Source organism: Panthera tigris, chromosome D2 (genome assembly GCF_018350195.1).
Source record: "Panthera tigris isolate Pti1 chromosome D2, P.tigris_Pti1_mat1.1, whole genome shotgun sequence".
NCBI lineage: Eukaryota > Metazoa > Chordata > Mammalia > Carnivora > Felidae > Panthera > Panthera tigris.
The window spans coordinates 32,057,178-32,082,913 of NC_056670.1; the positions used below are offsets into that span (position 1 = coordinate 32,057,178).

Here is a 25,736-nt window from a genome sequence, read left to right on the forward strand (position 1 = left end):
ATCAAGAGTTGAACACTCAAACACCTGAGCCACCCAGGCGCCCCCCCAGGCCAGCTGTTTTATAAATGTCCCTCAGTTTGGGTTTGTCTGATGTTTCCTTGTGATTAGATTCCAGTGATGCATTTTTTTGGCAGGAAAGCTTCATACTCAACATTGTAACCTTCCCAATGTATTACATCAGGAGGTACAAGATGTTGGTGTGTGCCTTTATTAGTAATTTTTTTTAATGTTTACCTATTTTTTTTTAATTTTTTAATGTTTATTTTTGAGAGAGACACAGAGACAGAGTGTGAGCAGGGGAGGGGCAGAGAGAGAGGAATCTGAAGCAGGCTCCAGGCTCTGAGCGGTCAGCATGGAGTCCAACGCGGGGCTCAAACCCACGAACCAGGGGATCATGACCTGAGTGGAAGTCGGACACTTAACTGGACTGAGCCACCCAAGCGCCCAGGCTCCACACTCTAACCACTCTGTAATTCTGCCTCTGGCCTGGAAAGTTCTTTTTTCAACAGGGTACAATTTTTCAATTTTTCAAACAGGGTAATAAAAAACAAAACAAAACAAACAAACAAAAAACAAGACCAAATCTCTTGGCGGAGCAATTGTGAGAAGAAGTTAAGCCTGGAAACTATTGTACGATGCAAGTTCCTAATGTCCCGTCAGACGTTTACCCTCTCCCTCTCATTTGCAATCAAGACAGCCTCAAACGAAGGCCCAATTATTTGCTGTCATGCCAGCCCAGAGAAACTCGTTTCTTTCAATTGCTGTTACCTAGAAAGCTCTGTCCCATCTCTGACTTCTCTTCTGCCTGCAGAATTCTGGCTCATCTCGGAAGCCCAGGCCTGGGGTCTTCAGCTCTGAGAATAAGGCTGTAGCACTGAATGATTCCCAGGGCTGACAGTCACATCACATTCTACCTGTCCCGGAGCTGTGCAAGCCTGTGATCTTGTTCTGGAGACATCCACTCCCTTACCCCCAGCCCCAGCCTCCCCTCACATAGCACATTGTATCATTAGTATTTATTTAGACTTAGATCTGTCTCCTCTGGACAGAAGGAGGGACTACGACTTATCTACCTCTGTGGGTCCCAGTATCTAGAATGTGCTCAATAAGTATGGGGTGAACACAGGAATTTCCCAGTGGCCACCTGTGCTGCTCCTCCCCACGTCAGTAGCACAATCCGTTCTCTATAATCTGGCGATGACACAGTCCTAGGTTTCAGCCTTTGTATTCCCTGACGTGCTTACAAAGTCCTGGCACTAAAATCCCAGACTCCATGTGTCTGACAGGAAGGCCTGCCTCATAAGGCCAGCAGGTGCAGTTAAACATAGCTTCTTGACAGATCTGTGAGGCTCAAAGGAGGCCCTCCCTTCAGAGAAGAGATGATGGAGTCTGAAGAACCACCCCCCCCCCCCCGCCTCCCGGAAACTGATGGGGGAACATGCAGACGGATTCCAGAGCACAGGTCCTCGCCCTGTGGATGTTGAGGCTAGGGAGATAGGGAGAGGGACTCAGGATGCTTTCCCAGGAGGTGATTTAGGGTCTGAGCTCTCACCAAATTTCCAGTCCCCTGGAGGTCACAGAACTGTGCCAAAAGAGACACCAAGGTCTCACTTCACCGTCTGGAGCACTTTGCCCAGGTCCCTCCAGCCCACCGTCCTGGTGGAAGCTTGGGCTGGGCTGGACCCAGATAATAAACAGGGCCCTCTGACTTCCGCCACCTGTGAGGATTTCAGCCCAGGTTAGGCCGGGGCCATGCTCCATTCTGTTCAGGTTTCTTTCTTACACGTGGTGAAAATGACCAGGGCGGCAAAAGTGTGTAGATGTTCAAGTTGTTGCTTTTTTAAAAATTTTCCTATTTCTTCTTTTCGGGAAATAACCTATTGTGTCTAAGCCCTGGACTATCCCATTAAATGTCAGGGCCACTGTCTTAAAGAGGCCTGAATTAGCTCATGGCGCTAAGCGTTGAGAAGCCTCAGGAGAAAAACCTAGCAAGCCCAGCTCAAAGCCCGGGAGGCCGGGGCACCACAGGATGCAGGCAGCTGACAAGGAGTCTCGGCTTGTGTTCCAATGCCTAGCACTTCGCCACGCTCCAGGTTAAGTTGGCCTTGTACCCGTGAGCCGGCGCTGCCCGGCCGGGCACTGCCCCGCGCGTGGGAGGCAACACGCTGCCCGCCCGACGTCCAGCAGCACCCACCCCACCCTCCGCGGGAGGCGCCGATCGCCACCCCCAGGAGGGTCGGAAGATTACGCGAAGCCGCTCTGGCTGGTCCGCGTGGACCCTACTTCCCCCTTGCTTCGCGGGTCTCGTACTAGGGGAGCCCCGGACTGGAGGCGCGAGAAAGCGGTAGGGCGGGAGGGTGACCTGTGACCGCCCAGAGAGGGTGTGCTTTGGTCTTTGGAAGCCCTGGGGACCGTCACTTGGATCCACCACCCCAACCCCCGGCCTAGAACCAGCGCAGCCAGGGGGATGTCTCCGGCGAGGGATAGGATGGGAGGCCGGTAAGGGCTTGGGAGGCTCTGGCAGGGTGAAGCCGCGAAGATCCGCACGCCGCCTCTCCCCCCACCTACCCACCCCGGGGCCGGGAGCTCCTCCCCGTCTCTCTGCGAGGAGGTGGGGGATCCGAGAGGCCCCCAGCGAGTCCCCGGGGAGGGCGGGCCGAGGTGCAGTGCCCGGAACAAAGGCCCACAGAGGGGTCCCGGAGAGCGCGGCTCCCCGGGGGCGGGGGCGGGCCCCCTTCCTCCCCCCTCAGCTCCTCCCTCTCCTCCCCTCCTTCCAGCCAGAGGCCGGGCCGGCGCGCTGCCCAAGCTGCGCCAACTTCGCCAACGGTTCCCAAGTTGCTGGGCGCGCAGGGCTGGGAGCTGGGTGGGGTGAGGAAGGAGAGGAGGAGGAGGAGGAGGAGGAGGAGGAGGAGGAGGGCTCCCCGGGCGCCTTGGACGCGGTTCAGGAATCCGCCGCCGCCGCGGGCCGCTCGCGGGCTCGGGCCCGAGCGGGGAGGGCGCCAGGCAGGACCGCTCGCTCGCTCGCTGCGCAGGACGGCGCCCGCCTGGCGCCGCTTCCCGCTCGGCGTGCGAACCGGCGGGGCCGCGCCTCCCTCCCTCCCCGCCGCCGCCGCCGCCGCCTCCGGGGGGAGCACAGAGCCCGGGCCGCGAGGGATCGGAGCCGCTGAGCTGCTTCTGCCGGGCTCTACGCAGAGGAGGGCAAAGTTGCGAGCGGATGCTGCAAGCGCCGGACTCCAGCCGCGGACAGTCGGATCCGCCCCCGCCGGAGGAGGCTCGGCGGCCGGGGTAAGTAGGGCGCCGGCGTCCCGGAACCGCCGCCGAGGCCCGGGCAAGGCCGCCCAGCCGTGCGCCCCCCAACCTTCCCCGTCCGGGCGGCCCGCCAAACTTTGGAGGAAGAGGGGGCGAACGGAGCGTGGGAGAGGGAGTTCCCGGCCCAGGGAAAACTCCACGCAGGCACCCGCAGTCCCTAGACCCAGCCCGCACCCAGATTCACAGCTGCCAGGTACTCGCAGCTCATCATCATGCAAGCCACAGACACATCGCGCACTCGCTCTGAGCACACGCCACACGGACTCCGCACCCCGCGCAGGCCGAAATGTACAATTCCGGGGGCGCCAGGGTTTGGATGTTTAGACCAAGCATGCCCTCTTCCCGCCTGCCCTCAAGTAAATCCACGGTCTTTGTCTGCAGCCCCCCCAGTGAGGAGCCCCCACAGCGTGATGGGCCGGGGAAGAGCTGTCTTGTCTTTACAAGTCGTGGCCGGCACCCCGAGGCTAGAAGTGGGGAGGGGGAAACCAGACACTGCAGTTGGATCTCGGGGTTCGGCAGAAGCGAGTCTGGTGTGGAAAGTCCGTGTCTTGGTGATGTGTCTGGGTGTGCGCAGCCCTTCCGGAGGCGAGGCCGGGAGAGAGGAGGGAGTGATTCATAAAACTCAGACCCGGCATGCTGGGCTCTGAGCAGAGTGGAAAAAGCAGCAGGCCGATGCTGCCCTGCGCGGGACAGCTGGGTGGTGGCAGTGACAGGGCTTGCGAGGAAAGCATACAGACCCTCCCCCCACCCCGGGCGGATGTGCTTCCTCAGAGGGACTTCCAGGAGGACCAGCGAAGGAGATTCCAGCCTTGGATGGGTGTGTCAACCGGGGTGGGGGACGTTTAAGGCTCCCAAGGTCTTGAAGAAACCTGGGCAGTGCTGGAGCCCTTCTCATTTTCACTGCACCTGAAGCTGTGTTTATTTTCAGGTGCCCTAGTGTGCTGGGGCCCTGGGATATTTCAAGGATTGTCCTGGACCAAGCACAGTGCTTGGCACACAGCTGGTACTCAGTGAGTAGTTGTTTGATGATTAATGGCACCAATATTAACGTTCGCTAAGGACTCACTGTGAGCCAAGCCTGGTGGCCTCACCTGGGTTGGATTTGGTGTTCCTGCAGAGGAGGAGGCCCTGAGTGGTGCCAGGGAGCCCTGCCTGAGCTGTCTGGAGAAGCGGCCCCAGCGGTGTCTTCCACTGTGCCCTGTGGGCTGGCCCTGCGGTCTTGAATCTCATCGTTGACCTATGCTCCCTTAAGAGGGGCAGCAGGAAAGCCTCCATGTCTATACCTGGCTAAGCAGGGGATGGTGTTGCACGCTTCTTCCTGGCTCCTGCTGGCCTGGCTGGAAATGGGTCTCATGAAAGGTCTAGGGGCTGTGTCCTCCGGCAGGGGCTTGGCTCTGGTGGCAGCAGGTGGAGGGGGGTAGTCGCAGTCCCTGTACCGAACGTTGGGCGGGTTTCTGTGTGCCCGCGGGTGTGCCTTTCCCAGAGGAGCTGAAACATCTCATGTTCCCGGAACTGGGATCGCAAGCAGTCTTGGGAGTGCTTCCCTACCGGCATGAGATTGAGAGGGTGCAAGGGTATGGGACAAGCTGGCCGAGGAATCACAAGGGGATGTGTCATTCCCCTGCCCCTTCGTGAATAGGTTCAGTCTGCATTTCGAGCTTCTCCATGGCCTAAATGCTGAAATTAGCAGAGCACGTGGGCAGCACCAGAACTACGTGGGTGGCCCCAGGTGAGAGAGGGAGTGACCTGGACCTGGCCACCTCCGGTTTCGGGTGGCGTGCCACAACCAGTTGTTCCCCGTATCACCTTCCCACCTTGTGTCTTCTGTGAATCAAGAGCCCTGCATACGTTATCTCATTAAGCCTTTCCATCCCTGTGAAGTTAGCATTTTGTGGCCATTTGGCAGATTAGGAAACCGAGGCTCAGAAAGTTAAGTAACTTTTTCGAAGTCGCACTGCTGATGAGGCACAAAGCTGGGATTTGAACCTGGACGGTCTAACTCTGGAACTCACGCTGTCTCCACCATGGGAGGCTATCTCCAAGGTCCCTACTGGTTCTCCATGGCAACAAAGAAGCCACACTGGCTACTTACTAATGTGGTCCTGGGGCCTCTGACTGCAGTCCTTTTTCCACACTCTCTGCCCAGACTGGGCTACACCATGGGCCATGGGAAATTAAACTCTGGGTGGCTTCAGGCCTCTGGAGCCTTCCGTGTAGAGCTGGAGTTGGGAAATGATGAGAGATTTGGAAGTGAATTGAGGGAGATGTTGCAGTAATTCCAGTGAGAGATGATTTGCTGCTTCTCCGAGAAGACAAAGCTGTCACTTGTGACCATACAAGTCATAAGTTTGGGTTTGGGAGAAATTGCCAGGTAGACATCCTCAGATGGTATTTCCTTTTTTTTTTTTCCGGCCCTCACCAGAGTGGAAATCTGTTACACGGGGAAATCAGCCCTCACCTGCCCCCGCCTGCCTGGTGAATATAGAGGGACATGTTGTGGCTGTCCTTCCTACACCTATCATGTGCCCCGGGGCAGTTTCTGGTCCCCAAGAGAGATGGGTGGGACAGAGCTGGGGTGGGGAGTGATAATGCATGGCTCACCTGGTCCCTAGCTTATGCTTTCCCACATGGGCCCCACAGAGGGACAGCGGTTATCAACCCCACTTTACAGATGAGGAAGTGAGGCTCAGAGAGGTGCAGTGGATGCCTAAGGTCACGAAGCTAGGAGCCGGCAAGCTATCTGCCTTCAGGCCCCCCTGCAGGCACTTAGGGGCCGCCATGGTCTCAGTCTGGTTTGTACTGTGTACCCCCCAAGGGCTGAGAGGGCTACCTCTCACTGCTCTGCCCACTCCCATCTCCGGCCAGCATGTCTATGGTACGGGAAAAACTGGCAACCTTAGAAAAAGGAGCAACTGGGGCGCCTGGGTGGCTCAGTCGGTTCAGCGTCCGACTTCAGCTCAGGTCACGATCTCGCGGTCCGTGAGTTCGAGCCCCGCGTCAGGCTCTGGGCTGATGGCTCAGAGCCTGGAGCCTGCTTCCGATTCTGTGTCTCCCTCTCTCTCTGCCCCTCCCCCGTTCATGCTCTGTCTCTCTCTGTCTCAAAAATAAACATTAAAAAAAAAAATTAAAAAAAAAAAAAAAGAAAAAGGAGCAACTACCCAGCTGGCCCCTCCCACCTTCCCCAGGAAGCCCACTGGGGTGAGCTCCGTGAGCCTTGACAGTGTTGAGCTGCAGGCATCGGCATCGTCTTCTGGCTCCATTGTGGAGTGGACACGCCGTCCAGGATAGAGGTTGGGAGACTGGGTGTGGGGAGAAACTGCCCCACCCGAGGGACAGGGGCTGTTCGTCTGTGCACCCTGGCTCCATCCCAGTGTCTGAGACGTGGAGGCACTTAGGAACACTGTCAGGTGATGGGTGAAGCCCAGGGAGCGGCTGCGAGCGAGCACCTCTGCTGGGAAGTCATAAACCAAGGGGAGCCAAGGGAATCTTAGCTGGAATCTTAGCCGTGAGGAAACCCAGAAGTCTCTGCGCGTCATGAAGTCACGTAGGAGGAAAAGAAAACAGCTCTCCTTTTCACTCCTTAAACAGAAATAAGAAATAATGTCACCTTTTCTTCCCTGATGAGTAACTAGATGATAGAATGCTGCTTGTCCTGCCCTGAGCACGTGGCTTACTCAGCTGGGTGTGGGGCGGTCCCTGGCGGGCTGGACAGTCTGTTCTGTGCTTGGAGGTGGACACACTCAGTCTTTGGCTCCATTGCCCCAAATCTGGCTGCTTGCTCCCCCTGCCCTTATCCACCACCGTGGAGAGAGAGGTGGCAGGCAGGCCATGGGAGCGCCCGGCCACCCGTAGCTTCATATCCACCCTCCATTCCTCGCCCTCTTGTCTCTCCCCTTCATGTTTCCCTCCCTCCCCTCCTCTCCCCTGCTCCACAAAGATGTCTGTGTGCTGAAGGACTGTGGGTTTCTCTAGGCCCTGGGAAATTTATCACTGGGGTTCTAGAGGACTCTGAAAAGGATTTGGAGGAAAGTGTGGAAAATAAATAAGCCAGGTCCTAGTTCAGCGTCTCCTAAATACCACAAGTAAACAGCCATCTCGGAGGCCAGCCTGGGAAGCACTGTTCGGGCCTCCCGTGGTTACACCTGGCTTACTGGCTGCTTTCACCAGCTCCCTCCTCCCTATCCCCTCCCTGTCCAGCCCCTCCTCCTTGACTTTGGGAGCCTCAAAAGTCAGGGAACACACCGGGCCACCGGGCTGTTCTTATGCTGCGGGAGGCTGGCACACTGGCCACCGGGACCAGGAGGAACATGTGGGAGAAAAGTCCGCCTAGGGTTCCAGCTCAATCCTGTGCCATCTGAGCAAGTCTCAGCCTTGGTCCCACTCAGCGAGGCAGAAGGTGGTCTCTCCGTTGGTGAGTTTTACTTTGATGGTGGAGAACGGTGGGGCTTTTTCCAGCTTTGTGGCACCTGATGAAGCTTTGTGTCTTAAATGTCAGTTTCGAGTAGTTGGACCAAAGCTAACTTCCCCCTCTTGTGTCCATCCAAGGTGGGGCTCACTTGTGAAGAAACCTTCAAAACCCATACATTTAGCTTGAAGGGCTTTCTGGACTAACTAGAATGTCAAGGCTCTTTGCTTTTGGCCGGAGTCATATCAGATTAGGCCATATCAGCTTAGGGTGCTGGTGGTCTAAAAGGTTTCAAGAAGTCCCAGCACTGTTGTAAGTTACTATGCCTATAGGGTAGGAAGCAAATTCATGATCGCTTCAGGACTTCAGTGCATTTAATTGACCACTCTAAAACCCAGCACCTAGTGAGGAGAGCCAGCTGGGGCTCTCTGTGGGGGCAGTTGCTGGCTGGGACCTAGAGAGTGGCTGAGGGGCCTTTCCATTGGATGTGAGCTGGGTCAGCAAACGCAAACCTCCGGAATCTGGGGAGCAGGCACTGCCGGAAGGCTCTGGGTCCTGCCTCTGGCCAGGGAGTCCCTTTGTCATGCTGCTGCCAGGCTACAACAGAGAGAGTACTTGGGTGTGAGCCCCATAACTTGCAGCCTTGGTGGGTTGGTGGGAGAGAGAATGCATACCCATGTACTCACAGACCATCACACGTATCATCATGGGCATTTCTACACACACACACACACACACACACACACACACACATTCAGATATGTCCCCCTTCCCCGCCAAACACAAATATTTCAGTAAACAGCTAGACATAGTATATACCAAAACATTTGTAGGCAAAAGTGCGTGCATACACAAATACACAAACACAGGGACACACTCATTCCAAAAGGCAAATTATGTAATGGTTAAGAGCACATAACCTAAAGCCGGAGTGCCTGCAGTACTGCTTAGTGACTGTGTGACCTTGGGCAAGTTGCTTAACCTCTCTGGGCCTTAGTTTCTTAATCGGTAAGAGATTAGTTCACTGACAGCTCTAGGTCCTAGGTGATAGGGCTCTCAGTGAATTAATATCTGTGAGGAGTTTAGAAACATGCCTGTACGTTGAACTAGGTCTGTGTCATAAGTATTATTCACCACATACTCTCTGCCCCAGATACTCAGTCCTGCATTCACAAGACTTCCCAGAGAGGTGCTCAAAAGCTTGTTAGTGAATGGAATCAATCACTTTGCACATCCTGAGCCCTGATTTCTCAGAATGTGTGGCATTTGCTATACTAGACACAAATTAGAATTTATTAGGAAAATAATTGCATCTTCCCTCAGAAAGCTCATTATTTTAACACAGTGTTGGTCCTAACTCCCCCAGAGAAGGCCAAGATTCCTTTAGCAGCAGAGGTTTTCAGACTAGGTGCCACGGAGCCCCAGAGTTCAGTGGGGACCCCTCCGAGGCCTGACGGGAGGGGGCTCCAGGCCTCTCCCCGCCGTGTCTGTGGTATGCATTGGGCTTCTGAGGGAAGTTCTGGTTCAGAAGTCTCCACAGCTCAGCCATTTGAAAGCCCCCCTCTACAGGCAGACCTGCTTCCCTTCTTGTGTGTGTGCATGCCTGTTCACACACGCCGAGCCGGTGCCGGTGTGAGCCCACACAGCCACCTGAGGTGGGGCCCCGGGCCTCCCCGATCTCTTCCCCTCTTCCCTCTTCTCCCTTGCCCTCCAGCTGCCTCACCATCTGCAGAATTCTGGGAAGTGCTAACAAGTCTGAGCCAAAGCAGCGCTATCTGAGAAAATATTTTGAAAACAAACTGGGCCACCCCCCCTGGCTGAGACTACACCAGTTTTCAGCAAGAAATTTCACAACTCGAATCACGCCTGGGGCACATGGGCCTGGCTCCCCTCTGGACAAGGCCTGGGGCCTGCAGGGTTAAGGACAGACGTACCTGAAGAGGCCTCAGATAGAGAGCTATAGCACCTGTGAGGAAGGGGAAGTCAGCCTCCCAGGGGGGATGAAGAATCGAAACACCCATGACCGTGAAGGTCAGGCGCCCTATCTTATTTTTGCTCTGAGGAGCTGTTCTCCTCTGACGGTTCCAGATGTGACCTGCACATCTGGGTGCAGGTGCCCAGGGGTCAGGGGCACAGGAGGCGTTAGTAATGGCAGCTAGCATGCACAGCACCGTGCTCTTAGAACCTTCTGGGCCTGCGACCATGTTCTCACAGGAAGCTCTTAAGGGAGGTTTCTTGTTATTGCCATATTACAGACAGGCAGACAGAACCAGAGGCAGAATGCGTTGCCCACATCCCCTGGCTCGAAAGTGCACAGCGGGGTCTGAGCCCTGTGGCCTGGCTCCCGTAACCAGTACCCGGAACCCTGCCACAACCCTGCCGTGTGTGAACCTGCGCGCTGCCGTGGCTGCGGCCCGAGGAGGGACAGAGAGAGTGCACGCAAGAGCAGGCATTTCATAACTGGCCAGGGCCGTGCCGCTGCGCTCTGGCCAGGAAGCTCTGGGGAGGCTGGCTGCAGGGGCAGCTCCGTGAAGGCACTGCGGGTGGGAGTTCGAGCCCTCGGCCTTCCCCAGGCTGACCCGGACGGGGCATTTGTGATGGTCCGTCAGCCTCTTTTGCGAGGCTGGCCATGTGCTTCCCCTTGGCAATGATCTGGCTTCAGGAACTGGCATAGATGGCAGGAGAAGGGATTTAAACAAGTAAGGAGGAACTGGCAGATCGGGGCGGTCCAACAAGATAGGAGGAGCCCCACCCTGGGGTAGCTGCTTGGGATGCCAGCGGCTTCCATGGGCCCTGAGATCTTCCCGGTGGATAGCATGCCCCAGTTTCCCCTTCCCCAGCCCTCACCTTATCTTCACTCGTCCACTTTCCAAATTATCCTCTTTCCCCAGACAGTGCATCCAGCTCTGCCTCTCCAGCTGCCAAGAACATTCTCCTTCCTTCTTTTCTGGTGGCCAGCTCCCATTCAGCCCCAGGCCTCAGCTTAGGTGTCACCTCTGGAAGCCTAGGTCAGCTGCCAGCATGTCTCCCCCTTGTCACACTTTACCCCACTGTGTGGCCATTGCTGGTTTCATGGTCTGTGGTCTCCTATGGGTAGTGAGCCCTGTGAGGCAGGACAGCGTCTGTCTCGTCCCCCTTGGTGTCCCCAGTGCTTCCACAGCTCCAGTGAGTCCCCACCTGACTGTGGAACCGTGAGTGGTGGATAGGACACAAAGCCACACCGTGCAGGAGAGGACAGTGCTCAGCCTCCCGGATGGGATGCGCTTGTTACGGAGTGGTCTGAGTCTGCCCCCTCCAACTCACCATGACTCCCACCATGACTCAGCCCCAGCCCCATCAGCAAGTGCTTCTCAGTCCTATCCCCTTGTGGACGGATGTCTGTCCAGCCCCTCCAGCCCCTCCGGGGCTCAGCCCCACCCCCAGGTAATGCAGATCTCCTGTGGCTGAGTCCTTTCCCCTGAGCCCAGAGAAGGAAGCCCAGCTGCCTGGGGGTGGGGGTGGGGGTTCCGGCTGAAGCCCTCAAGTTACTCTTGCAGAAGTAGTGGAGCCCTGAGTGCTAAGCTCTCCTCTAGGCCACCCAGGGAGACACATTAGGTGCTTCAGCCCTGGCATCGCCTGTCCAGATACTACATGCCTGCTCATGCCTGACACTGCGCAGGGTAGCCTGGGGGTAGCAGAAAGTGCCCTGGGGCCAGACAGGGAGAGGAGACTTGGGCACAGATAACCACCCTGGAGTCCAACTGTGATGAGCCCACAAAGGTGGACATGAGGGAGGACTTGGGGAGGGCTTCATGGATGAGGTGGGCATTCAGGCGCAAGGAGGGAACTTGGGCAAAGGCAGGGATGGGAGAGTTCAGATCGAATGCAGAGAGTGGCAAGGAGTCCATTTGGACTGAACTGTAATTTGAAGGATGCACGAAGAGAGATGAGGCAGGACCGAGTTGTGGTTGCAGGTGCAGCCTGTAGAGCCAGGCTGCTTGCAAGGGAAGGGAACCCTGCTCCCCACATGCTGTGTGACCATGCCAAGTTGCTTAACCTCTCTGTGCCTCAGTTTTCTCATTTGTAAAATGGAGATGCTAATAATACCCACCATATGGGGGTGATAGGAGAATAAAATGTGTCCCTGTGCAGGTGTTTACAGCAGTGCCTCACACAACGGTAAGCATCAAGAAGAATGAGCTATTATTTTTTTAATAAATGCAGCTAGAAAAGTAAATTGAGGTCAGATCATAGAGGCCCTTGAATGTCATACTTTACATTTGCTAAGCACCTGCTGTGTGCCAAGTATTTTACAGACCATCTCACTAAGCCCCATACAACCCAGCAAGGTTGATAGCAATGTTTCCATTTTATAGATGAGGAAACAGGTTCAGAGAGGCAGGTTAACCTACCCAAGATCACTTGGCCAGGAGGAGTCAGGGGCAGTAATGAAATCCAGGTCTTTCTGGCAGTTAGGTCTTCCCTCAATGTGGAGATTGGAGAGACATGACAGGGAGCATGGGGGTCACAGGAGCAGAGCACCAATGCTATAGCCGTGGGGTCCCGGGGGCAGGGAGGACAGGAGGTGCCAGGGGAAGGAGAGATACCATGCAAGCCTGAAGGGCAAGGAGACAGGGAGGGTGAGAGGCCCAGTACACAGCTCCCATTCACAGCCCAGGGGTACCACTGAGTCATCCTGGGAAAGCATGACATCACTGAGTCTCACGGTCTGCTGCCTACCTGCCAGCCTGCCCTCTGGGGTTCTCTGGTGTCCTTGTGCCCAAAGTCCTGCAAGGGACCTTCGGGTAGCAGAGCCAGGTCAGCCTTCTGGCTTCCTGTCCTGAGTTCTCCTCTCCGGCTGCTGTCTCCCACCTTCCCCGCGTTCTCTTCCCTGTCTGGGGTCTCCCGTACCCCCACTCATAAGCTCAGCTTTGGCAGGAGCTTCTGGAAGTGGTGATGGACATGAAGAGCTTCCAAAAGTACATCCTTGCCAGGCCTCGGATTGTAATTCTGGGAATCCCAGTGTTGGAATCACTTTTAAAAAGTAAAGTCTGGTTGAGCTGTGTGCCCAGCACTCTGGCAGGTCCCAAAGGCCTCTGCCTTCCTTGTAGGTACAGTTGAGTATCTGAGAGCTCTGTGTGTACTAAGCATCCTCAGGCTGAGTGATGTATTTGCATCTGTCTGATTGCATGAGGTAGCCCCATTTTACAGATGCCAACACTGAGGCCCAGAGAGGTTAGGTGACTTGTCCAAGGCCACACAGCCAAGATTCAAACCCTCAGCTGTCCAACTAAAGCTGTGCCTATGCTCTTAGCCACTCCACCATCCAGCTGCACGACAAAGCCATCAGAGAATCATAGGAGATAGGGTGTATGAACCTATGTCTGCCAAATAGTGTGGTGCAGACAGGAAGTGCCAGGAAGAGTTTTCATCCTTCAGTGTGGATCACTCCCCAGAGTTTCTTGGAGATTGTGGATCCATTTAGGAGGCGGCAGGGAGCACCCAGCTTCTTGGCCATGCAAACCCTGCTGACATGGCCATTTAGGGTGAGACTCACCTCTCTGGAAGGAGCACGGGGGTTCAGAGGATGCCTGTTCTGTTTTTGGTGGGCCAGACCTGGAAAAGGAGAGTGAGTCAAGAGAGGGGCTGAGTGCCAGCTTCCTCAGCCCGGTCTGCAGGCGCAGGATGCCAGGCTGACGCAGCTGCTGCTGGGACTCCCAGCCCCGTCCCACCCCAGCCGCTCCAGCTGGGAGGAGGGGCCCATGGCCAGCCCTGTGCTGAACGGTGTCCTCCCCCTCCACAACCTCACAAGGGAGGCATGGTCACCCCCATCTTCCAGGCGAGGACACTGAGGCTTAGAGAGGTTTTCTGGCTCACCTGAATTCCCTGGGCTGGAAAGGGGAGAAACGGACACTCTTAAGTCTTCTTTTCTGCGGAGACAGAGGAGGGAGGAGTTCAGCTGCCCTCTGACACCGAGAGTACAGGCCAGCTCTGTTCTCAGGCTTGCATTTCTGCTTCATTCTGCAGTCACTGCGTCCCTGTGTTGCCGAGAGAATGGCCCTCTGGGTGAGAGAGAAAAGCTCAGATTTCCCTTGGGCTATGAGTTACCATTTTTTCAGGAGTACTTTTGAAGCCACAGGGGCCTCCTCAGGCCTCCAGCGCTGGCTCCTTCTACACCAGATAGCCAGCCCCGCCCGAGTCCTGCCCTGGAAACTAAGGGCCTCCACAAGACACCTGGCTTAGGTGATTACCCAGCATGTGACTCAACCGACCGGTGCTGATTACCCAGCATGTGACTCAACCGACCGGTGCTGGATTCTCAGGGGTCCCTATCCCCTTTTTAATGCCCAAGTCCCAGGTTAGCACAAGTCCAATGGCCCTCCCCACAACTATGTGGGGATCCCCCAGGATTCCACAGCCTGCAGGGTGGGTCCTCCTGACACTGTCCCCCCCTCCGCCAGCCCCCAGGACCCCTCGGGCTTCAGGGGTGGCCACGCCCCCCTCACACCTAGAAGGGAGGGGACCCAAACCAGTGACTCCCCACCCCCCCAACATAGTAACAATTTCCGGAGAGTTGTTGCTTTTCTTGCGGGGAACATAGACTGTTAAGTTTGACTGTAGGGACAATTCTGTTTCCCGTTGCCTCCAAATTTTCCTTTCGGGCTTTGCCTCTGCTTAAATTTTCATACAGAGGCCTGTTAAAATGACTTCTAAAATGGGAGTCTTCACCTCAAAAGAACTCTGCCTCTACCTCTACAGGTAGAAAACTGGTACCTGCTTTTAATTTTTTTTTTTTAGTTTAAGTTTTATGAATTCAGTAATACATGCCCATGGTCCGAAATTGGAAAGGTACAAAAGGGTATATGGTGAAATGTCTTTCAAACTGAGGCACTACCCAGAGAATAGCTGCCCCCAGACAGTGTGATCACCGTCCTGGGTCACTGCTAGGCCAGTGAGTGCTCCCTCCCAAGCTGTGCTGGCTGCCGCATCCCAGCCTCCCGCCACCCCTCCTCCCCCAGCAGTCACCTTCGACTCTTCCACCCACGAGACACAAAGGCTCCCACGTCCTTCATCCCCTCCAGCCCCAGCATGGCCCCTCAGCTTCCAGGGGAGCATTCTTCTGTGCTCCCAGCTGCCGCCTCTCCATTTTCCCCTCTTGCCTGGCTGGGCTGGGGTCTGCAGCTGTGGCCTGTGGGGTCAGGGCCTGACCATGGTGATCGGACCGGACATGCTGCCTCTTGGCCAGACTGCACGTTCCGAGTCCCCTGGGCGTGGGGGCTCACATAGACAGGCCGACCCTTCTCCACTGCTATTTGGAGTGTGACTGAGTGTGACCTAGGCCTCCCTTGCTCCCCTCCCCTCCTCTCTCCCCCTTCCTTCCCTTCATCCCTCCTCCTTTCCTTACATGTTTATGTGGTGCTGTATAGCGAACGTTAACTTTAATATATATGAATGGAGCAAGGCAGAGAAATAAATAGTGCCAGGAGAGCAACGTGCTAGAGAATTGCTGTAAGCCGACCCCGCCTTTCACTTCGTGGCCTTCCATCTCTAGCTGGGTGACCTTGGGCAAGTTGCTTACCTTCTCTGAACCTTCCTTTCTCACCTGGATAATGAAGGCAAGGATGGCGGTAAGGATCCAGACTGCGCACAGGGCTGGCATGAGGACCAGGAGTAGCAGAAAGGCTTTCTAAGGAGGAGAAGGTGACATATGTGTGGGGGTGAGAGGGGGCAGTGCTTTTACTCTGGGGGACTGATGATGGCTGATGGCTGTGGGGGCTGGATCAAGGAGGGCTCTGGGGACAGGTGGGGTTTGGCCTCAGCCTTAGGATAGACTTTGGCCAGACACAATGAGGGAGGGGATGACCCCTGGGTTCTGCCTGCCCTCCCGTGGGAATGCCTTTTCTCTGTTTCCACCCAGTAATGGACCCTCAGCTTTGTTATTTTTTAAGTACTGACTTTATAGTTTTTATAATCGTGTGCAAAATAGATGCTTAGTGTGCAAAATTCAAGTAAAATGGACAAATGCAGAGAAGAAAGCAACAACTCCCCCCCCCCCCCCCCCCCGCCCCTTCCGCCGCCAGTCCCACCACCCAGATGTAACCAGCTAGTTATTTCATCCACATACTTCTCCGGGCACATGTACATGGAAGAGGGGGCGGTGGAGAGAAGGTTTTACAAACATGGGGAAATGCACAATTTAGTTTAAGTTTTAGGCCAGTGTTGTAAGGAGGCCGTGTTCCAAAGCAGTCCCTCTTATTGTTCAAGGCCTCCTTGAGGGCATTGTGTGGGGGAAGGGAATTCACACGCTGTGATCTTTAAAGCCTCCTAATTCAGACCCCTTACAAAAGGGGAGCCAGCTGAAATAGGTACATACCGGCTCCAGAAGAGTGCTTATTAACCTTCAGACTAAAACCTCAAAGATACGCAGAACTGAAACAAAACTCTTACGAAACCCGTGTGTATCTTTATGACACGTGCACTCTGATATTTTCGGTTCTATACAGTTCTATTTTATTTTTTACAAAAAAGTTTGCCGACCTACCAAAGTGATGGCAGGCTGGAGTTTTAAAAGTATTGTTCTAGAAGAGTGATTTTCAAACTTTACAGCAGACTCACCTGCAGAACTTGTTGGACTCCTCCCCCCCCCCCCCCCCCCCCCCCCCGCCCCGAGATTCTGATTGAAGAGGTCTGGGGAAGGGCCCGAGAATGTGCATTTCCACCAAGTTCCCAGCTGCTGCTGCCACTGGCCCCGGACCCCGCTTTGAGATCCGACCAGCCTAGATTGTTTTTTAAAGCAAGGTGCTTCCTGGCAGAGACTTCCAGAGGACTTGCTTTATTCAACAGATGAGAATTGCCGATGGCTAACACGAGGATTAGGTCTCTGGCATTTTTGAAGGTGCTGGTCAGGCACTATCTTTGGGATCTTAAATGCCACCCTCCTGAAATCCAGCTTACTCTATTAATGTCAAGTGCCGCATGCAGAAAAGGTCTGCTAAGCAAAGGGACATTTATGCCCAGCCCTGGTTGAATTACCTGCCTCTTAAATCCCAAACCCACAGAACATAAAACCCTCCCAGCCCTTTTGAAAACACTGTTCTTCTATAGGGAATGAAAGGTGCCATTTACTATGCAGAATTCACCTTTCTGGTTTTTTAAAGGGAAGAAGGTAAGTCAAGCATGACCACCCCATGGGGAAAGCTGTTCCTCCCACTCCGGTTGGGGTCTGGTGGGTTTCACTGGCTGTCGCTGGATTCCCAACTTTCACCAGAACCTCGTCCTGACACTGTAACTGAGCGCGCATCAGCACTGGGGTTTCCCAGCCCTGCTGACTTCTGAGACTGGCCTAATGTTTTACGCTGCTTCTGCTCCTCCAACCAGGGAACTCTCAGCCCCCACTCCTAATCCTCCCCCTTCACAGCCTTGGGGCCCCCTCCCCAGTCTTGCAATCCTCTAGAAGCCAGCCCTCAGCTGGGAGCAGCCTCGTGAGGGAGGGAAGTGTTAAATGGGCACAGAGCCCCTCTGTTCCATTAACAATGGCCCGTTGATGACTGGATTCAGCCCAGGACGGCCCCCTTGACTGGACTTTGGGGAGGAGGAAGGACTCCAGCCCCCCCCCCCCCCCCCCAGGCAGCCATTTCTGGGTGTGAAGTTGATTCCAGTGCTGGCCTCTGCCCACAGAACCTCATTCTTCAGGCCCTGATGCAGCAGTGAGAGACCCTCTCACCCTTCCTATCCCTTCCCAGGGGAAGTTTGGGGCCCCAGGAGTGATTTAGTTCAGTGTGATTCAACAAACATCTATTGAACAGCTGCTGGGCAGGGAGGCTCAGTGCTAAGTAGCTGTGGGGAGTGAGACTAGCTGCTGACATGGGTTCAATGCTTATTATGGTCAACCCCATCCCTGGCTGCCGAGCAGAGTCACCAAGGAGCTTATAAACATTTCAGTGTGCAGCTCACTCCACCCCGGATTTTCAGGAGTGAATCTTAGGCCCTGATGTTTTATAAAAGCTCTCAGAGTGATTCTCATTCCCAGGGGAGCCTACTATTGGTTAGACACTGTGCTAAGCATTGAACTTGTAGTATCCATTTTATGAGGTAGGTGCTTGTGGGAGGCTGAATAATGGCTCCCCAAAGATGTCTACACATGAACCCCACTCTGGATGTGTTACTTCCCCATGGTAAAGGGACTTTGCAGTGTGACGAAGTTAAGGATTTTGTGATAGGGAGATTATCTGGGAGATACCCTGGATTATCCAGTGGGCCCAATGTAAGCATAAGGGTCCTGATAAAAGGGAGATTTGAGGGCCACCTGGGTAGTTCAGTTGGTTAAGTGTCCGAATTGAGCTCAGGTCATGATTTCGCAGTTTATGGGTTTGAGCCCCACGTCGGCTTATGCTGCCAGCTGAGAGCCTGAAGCCTGCTTTGGATTCTGTGTCTCCCCTCTCTCTCTGCCCCTCCCCCACTCTTGCTCTGTCTGTCTGTCTGTTTCTTTCTCAAAAATAAATGAACATTGGGGCGCCTGGGTGGCTCAGTCGGTTAGGCGGCCGACTTTGGCTCAGGTCACGATCCCGCGGTCCGTGAGTTCGAGCCCCACGTCGGGCTCTGTGCTGACAGCTCAGAGCCTGAAGCCTGTTTCAGATTCTGTGTCTCCCTCTCTCTCTGCCCCTCCCCTGTTCATGCTCTGTCTCTCTCTGTCTCAAAAATGAATAAACGTTTAAAAAAAAAAAATAAATAAATAAATAAATGAACATTAAAAATTTTTTTTTTAAAAAAAGGGAGATTTGACTATAGAAGAGAAAGTCAGAGTGATGCCTCAAGAAAAAAAGACTCAACCAGCCATTGCTGGCTTTGAAGATGGATGAGGGGGCCATGGGCCATGGAAAGCAGGAAGCCTCTAGAAGCTAAGCTGGAAAAGGCAATGAAGCAGATTCTCCCCTCAGGCCTCTGGAAGGAATGAAAGCCTGTTGACACCTTGATTTTAGTCCAAACTGACCTTGGAATTCTGACATTCAGAACTCTTTTTTTTTTTTTTTTTAACATTTATTTATTTTTGAAAGAGAGCACGCATTCGTGAGCGGGGGGAGGGGCAGAGAGAGGAGGAGACAGAATCTGAAGCAGGCTCCGTGCTCTCAGTGCAAAGCCAGACAATGGGGCTCGAACCCATGAACGGTGAGATCATGACCTGAGCTGAAGTCAAATGCTCAACCGACTGAGCCACCCAGGCACCCCTGACATTCAGAACCCTTAAGGTAATACATAGGTGTTGTTTGAAGCCACCGAGTTGATGGTCGGGTGTTACAACAGCTATAGGAAATGAATACAGGGCTATTACTACCTGTTTTACAGGTGAGACACAGGGAGGTGAGACAGTCACCTGGGGTCACACAGCTGGTGGGTGACAGAGCTGGAACAGGAAGAGCTCAGGTGTGTCGGACCCCTCACTCAGTGTGCTCTCCACCTCACTGCACTGCCCCTCTTTGCAGCCAGACAGACATGGGTCTGAATCCAAGCTGCGACCCATTCTTTCTGGTGTCCTTTGCTAATGGTGGGGTCCATTTGGCCAGGGAGAATATATGCAGGGGTGGGCAGGCGGGTGGAGGAAAGCTAGGGTGGGCCAGGTTGTCCCCCAGTGGAATGCCCTGTTTGAACTTCGCTCGATTCTGGAGGAATGGTGCCCACGGGCACTGTCCCCGGTCTCCTCTGCTGAGGAGATGACGCCATCTTTCAAGGTCACGCAGTCTCTAGGATCTGGCCCTACTTCAGCAGACCAGCCCCTGTTCAGAACCACAGGGTTGGGCAGGAGCAGCTTCCACTCAATGTCACCCGCAGCCAGCACCAGCTGCTTATCTGGGACAGCCAGCAGGCTCCTATTTCCTGGGAGGCCGGCAGTGGCCTTGTGCCTTCAAAGGATGTTTCTTCCAAGACTCCAAGACCTGTTATTTGAGGTCGCGTGTGTCTCTTTGAGGAGTGTGAGACAAACAGAGGGTCTAGAGGGTTGTCTAGAGTCACACAGCAAGTAGGTGACAGGTCCTGGTAGACCAGTCCCAGCTAGAACTCTCAGCTGCCCTCTGCTATATGCCTCCCACCTTTTGGCTAAACCGGTTTGTTCAGTGATTCAGCATAGTGGTTGCATTCATGAACTGTGGAGCCAGACTGCCTGGGTTCAAACCCCAGCTCTCCCTTGTGCCTGAGGGCAGGTTGTTTGGCCTCTCCTGGCCTAGGTGGGGATAGTGATCAGTACCTAGAAAGGTACTGCCCTACCTTCCTGTAGGGTTGTCCTGAGGACTAAACACATATGTGTGAGGTGCCTTGTTTCTGGTCAGGGTTAACTTGTTAGTATTCAGCTCCCCTGGGGCGCAGGCTGTCTCTTCCCCACTCTGTTCCCAGTGCCTCGGCCCCTGCTTGGCCCAGCACTCTGCAAATGAATTAACTTGTCCAATGTGAGCCTTTATCATCCAGAGAGGTTCCCTAGGTGCTTTCCCTAGACTTTTAACTTGTTACAAGTTCTACCGTAGTTCTTCAAACCCTTCTCCTGCTCCTTCTTGCCTGGGAGCTGCAGAATGGCCCTAAAGCAGCCAGGGGCGTGCCCAATTCTCACAAACCGTGAGTGCCCGTGTTACACAGTTGGGAAGACCCTGCTGAGCTCTCCTGGGGGTCCGGGCCCTGTGGCAGCACTCTTTGCACACCGAGTCTTGTGTGGCCTCTCCTGGACCCTGTGCCTGTTCCCAGCGTCTCTTCCACTGGGAAGCCAGGCCTTCCAGCTGATGGGGGTGGTGGTGGTTACAGACCATGTCAGTCCCTCCAGTCCTGCCTCCCTCTTTTGCTTTCTCCTTCTGTAAGGATGGGGCTTCCTCATCAGGTTCTACTTCCTCACTCAGCCTGCCCCGCAAAAAGCCCCCAAGGTTTATCCTTGCACATGAATAGATCCCAGGGGGGTCACCAGTTCATGGTTCTACAAAAAGCCAGACTCAGAGTTCCAGTTTGGATTCAACCGGTTCACTCTCCTGCCCCCAGGAAGACCGTTTCTGCTCAGGCTTCTTACCCACCTCTAGCTGCATTTTCAAAGACCTCTTTCAACCCTGCCTCTGTGGTGAGAGCCAGTTTCCTTTCTTTTGCTGTTCAATTAAACTTTTTAAATTGTCTAAGTTTTAAAGTCTAGTTAGTTGACACACAGTGTTATATTCATTTCAGGTGTACAATACAGTGATACTATAATTCCGTATATCACCCGGTGCTCATCATGACAAGTCTACTCCTTAGTCCCCAATTTTTAAACTTTTTGAGGTTTGAGACAATTATAGGTATACATGCAATTTTAGGAAGTAAAACAGAAAGATCCCATGAACCATTACCCAGTTCCCCTTATGGTAACATCGTACAAAAGTCTTACACAAGATCACGACACAGACTTGCTCTGGGCCAAGCAGGGGCCGACAGTGACGCTGACAGTCGAGACAGAGCCCCGCAAGGATCCCTCATGTTGCCTTTTATAGCCCTAACCACGTCCCTCCCGCCCCCACCCCTAACTTAGCTCCTGACAATACTAATCTGTTCTTCCGTCTTTACAGTTTTGTCATTTCTAGAATTTTATATAAATGGAATCATGCAGTACGTAACCTTTTGAGACTGGCTTTTTTTCGCTCAGTACCCCTGGAATGCATCCAAGTTGTGTGTAGTAATAATCCATGCCTTTTTTTTTTTTTTAAGTTTATTTATTTTGAGGGGAAATGGGAGGGGCAGAGGGAGCGGGAAAGAGAGACTCCCAAGCAGGTTCCACACTCAGCACGGAGCCCAACTTGGGGCTCGAAGTCATGACTGTGAAATCATGACCTGAGCCGAAATCAAGAGTCTGGTGCTTAACCCACCGAGCCATCCAGGAACCCCAGTTCATGCCTTTTTATGGCCGAGTAGTATCCCATGGTTTAGGGGAGCTGGTTTCAAATGGACTGCTCCAACACAGACCTAGAAGTTCCCCCAAGTGCTTGTGTCCTGAGTGAAACAAGGAACACAGACCTGTTCACCTGGCATGGCCATCTGTCCCTGGTCAGCAAGAGATCAGCAACCATCCCTCCCCCCAGCACCCCCCCCCCCCCCCAACCACCAGTCTGGTCTTGCTCCTGAGCTGGTGCCACAGGCAGGTGCTCCTTAAGCAAGCTGGATGGGCTAAAGCCTGGCTTTCAGTCCTTGCCCATTCTAGGTTAGAACCACCCGCGGAGCTTTAAACAATCAATGCCCAAGCCATACCCAGACTAATTCACTCATAATCTCTGGGGATGGGACCCAGGCCTCAGTAACTTCTGAACACCCCCTCCCCCAAACCCCTGCCCCAGCCAGGTGACTCTCACCTGCTACCAAGCAGAGCGCAGGCTGACTCTTAGCAAAGGCCCAAGAGCCATGCTGTCCCTCTAGCCATGGCAGACGTCACCAAGCAATCACAGATAGCACTCTTCTCCTGTGAGACGTACCTTTTCAGATACAGCGCGCTGGGCAGCCACTTCCAATTTATCAGCCTTGGCCCAGGAGTTGAAATTGACTTGCCCTCCCAGCTGGGAAGCCTGAAACTATTCGGCGATGGCCATGTTCAGGCCTGAGGCCTGGTGCATTGCATGAGTGTCCCTCCCAATAATGCTTTCTAGTGACCAGTAGTCACAGGGGCAGCAACGGCTACAGTAGGCAAGGATTGTCTGGGCTGGTCCCACAGGAAAAGCAATGAATCCACCCGCACCCTTCCCCTGCAGCAGCCTACACCGCAGCTGAGCGAGAGATGCTCAAGGGGAGTGCACACCAACAGCACTCCTAGCATGGTAGGCTCTGGCTTATAAAGACCAGCCTGTATGCAGAGTCTCCCACAAGCTTATCCGATGCTCGCAACAGCTCAGAACAGTTAAATACCTTGCCCACGGTCACCAGAGTGAGTGGGAGAAGAGGGACCCGATCCAACTCGGATTCTAAGTGCAGGGTCCTCTGTCCAGTGTTCAGAGTAGGCAGCTGACTGCCTGGACCTCTCCCCACCCTCAGACTCTCCTTTCCCAGGGCCAGGTACAGATAGGCTCCGTCGTGGCCATAGATCAGCTCAGACCATAGCAGAAGTCAGTGTGGGCTAGGACCCCTCTGCCCCTCTCTCTCCTACCCCTGGCTGCCCCCCACAGATGCAATACTGGTTGGATGGTGGGCAGAACTCCCTGGTGAAAAAGAGAAGAGGCTGGGTCCCTTTTTTTTTTTTTTTTTTTTTGTCACAAGGAATAAAGCCCCTTCCTACTGCTAATGCACCATTATATGGGGGCTTGAGGAAACTGTAAGACTACAAGTACCCCAGAGGATCCAAACTCTGTTTCTTCTGCACAAAAGCCAGGAGGGTTGGAAGAATAGGGAGCAAAAGAAATTCTGTCCATCCTGTCCTATACTTGGAGGGTTTCTGGGCACAGAACGTTCTGGAGTCCCCTTAGGAAGTTCAGTAAGTAGGATAGAGCAGGAAGGGGGTCCTGGGCTTATGTATTGAGAGTTTTTCCTCCCCGGTGATCTCCAAAATGCTGTTGTGGACTTCTCTTCACAAAGGCACAGAGTGAGGTGGGAAAGCTGTGTGACCATATTGAGGGGCACCCCCGGTCCCCCCCGCTGCAGCCCCAGGCTTCTCCTGAGCGTGTTCACCTACGATGTGCCCGTATGCGTGTATACATACTGGCACACATTTCTGGTTGAAAGGTTGCTGATCAATAAAACTAACAAAAGCCCCCAAACCCGCAAATGAACACAGCCCTTTGTAGTAACGAGCACGACCAAAAACAGAAATCAAAGGGCACATACGGAATGAGGGAGGAAAAGAACTCCATGGCCCAGAAGATTCCTAGCCTTCTTAGGCTGCTCCTCCTGAAGTAGGAATGGCCAATATGTGACACACGTGTCACCCCGTTCCCCTCTTACACACGTGGCAGACATCACTAATCAACCACCACATTCTTTCTCATGGAAAACAAGCTTGACCTCAGTCTTCTCACAGGGCTCTAGGCAGTCAATACCAATCTTCGGCTCATGGCTTTGGCTCGTGGGTTGAGAATTATTTGCTGTCCTCAGCTTAACAGCGTTCTTCGGTTTAAGATACTGGAAACCTGGGACAGTCACCATCTTTGTCAGGGCTCCCTCTTCCTCCTGCTGGGTTAAGTTTCTCCCAGAGCTTCTTAGACACACTTGGTCGATCAAGTACATGTTAAGCACTAACTGTGTAGCAGGCAGTGGATTAGAACACAATTCCATATACTCTTTTTTATTCCAGTTTATTTCATAACCACTTCCTTTTTCTTATTTGGAAAGGGTAATTAACATGGTAACACATTCAAGCAATACAAGAAGGTATCAGTGAAAAGTGGGTCCCCATTCCCGCCCCCGTTTCCCACTTTCCCCCAGCCACTCTTGCCAGTTTCTTGTTTTTCTCTCTTAGAGGCGTTCTGTGTACCAGCATTTGCGCATGTCCACCCCCGATTTTCCACAGATGGTAGTAAGACCTCACATGTTCTTGCTCCTTGCTTGTATCACTCATATCTTGAACAGCATTTCACATCAGCCCATAGAGAGCTGCCTCTTTCTTTTTAATCAGCACAGAGTATTGTGCTGATAAAGGTACCATCATTTATCTAACTAGTTTTTTGTTTTGGGGGTGGGTCTTTCTTTCTTTCTTCTTTTTTTTTTTTTTTTTGCCTATTAACACACACTAAGGTTATGTTCAGCCTTTTGCCATTAGAAACAGTTTACTGTTGTAGGTATCCTTGTAACTGTGCAGTGTATCTGCAAGTGTTATCTGCAGGATTAATTTCTAGAAGTGGTATTGCTCGGTCAAAAGGAGTGCGTATTTATTTATTTTTTTTTATTTATTTAAAAAAAAATTTTTTTTAACGTTTATTTATTTTTGAGACAGAGAGAGACACAGCATGAACGGGGGAGGGGCAGAGAGAGAGGGAAACACAGAATCGGAAGCAGGCTCCAGGCTCTGAGCCATCAGCCCAGAGCCCAACGCAGGGCTCGAACTCGCGGACCGTGAGATGGTGACCTGAGCTGAAGTCGGACGCTTAACCGACTGAGCCACCCAGGCGCCCCAGGAGTGTGTATTTAAAACTGTAATGGTTTGGGGCGCCTGGGTGGCTCAGTCGGTTGAGCATCCAACTCTTGATTTCGGCTCAGGTCATGATCCCAAGGTCGTGGCATTGAGCCCTGCATTGGGCTCTGTGCTGAGAATAGAGGCTGCTTAAGGGTCTCTCTCTCCCTCCCCCCTGCCCCTCTCCCCCTGTTTTCTCTCTCTCCCTCTCTCCCCCTACCTTTCTCTCCCATTCTCTCTCTCCCTCTCAAATAAATTAAATTTTTTTAAATTGGTGATGGTTTTGCCAAATTGTCCTTCAAAAAGGATACTCCCCAAGGGGCGCCTGGGTGGCTCAGTCGGCTAAGCGTCTGACTTCAGCTCAGGTCACGGTCTCGCGGTCCATGAGTTCAAGCCCCACGTCAGGCTCTGGGCTGATGGCTCAGAGCCTGGAGCCTGCTTCCGATTCGGTGTCTCCCTCTCTCTCTGCCCCTCCCCCGTTCATGCTCTGTCTCTCTCTGTCTCAAAAATAAATAAACGTTAAAAAAAAAATTAAAAAAAAAAGGATACTCCTATCAACAAGAGGGTCCTACGTATCAGGACAGAACACCCTGTGCTGCAGTAACAGTCAGACCCCCGATCTCAGTGGCTACACCCAACAAAGGCTTATTTTTCACTTACGCTACATCTGGCTCAGGTTGGGGGGCTCTCCAGGCAGCAGCTCAGGATCTGTGCTCAGCCAGCTGGAACATGTGGCCTCCCGTGTTGCCACAGCAAGAGAAGAGAGGGCCTGAGGAATGTGTGGGATCATCTGGAGGACCAGCCCTTGACGCGGCTCATGTCACTTTAACCTACGTCCCACTGATCCGATCTGGGTCATGTGCCTCGACGGGCTGGTGAAGGTGGAGGGCACGTGGCCACGTGATGGGCACCAGGTCCCTGCTAGTCGTTTCCCCATCCTTTGACCTGCACAGTATATTC

General features: G+C 53.6%; 1 protein-coding gene across 7 annotated transcripts in view; it reads left to right on the forward strand.

Moving 5' to 3' along the window:
• The first annotated feature begins 3,018 nt into the window (after positions 1-3,018).
• Positions 3,019-25,736, forward strand: part of CHST3 (carbohydrate sulfotransferase 3) — a 36,127-nt gene continuing 13,409 nt past the window's right edge. For all 7 annotated transcript variants that reach the window (XM_042960592.1, XM_042960593.1, XM_042960596.1 and 4 more), the window contains exon 1: positions 3,019-3,285. The gene's annotated coding sequence lies outside the window, so the exon portion shown is untranslated. The remainder of the gene's footprint in view (positions 3,286-25,736) is intronic.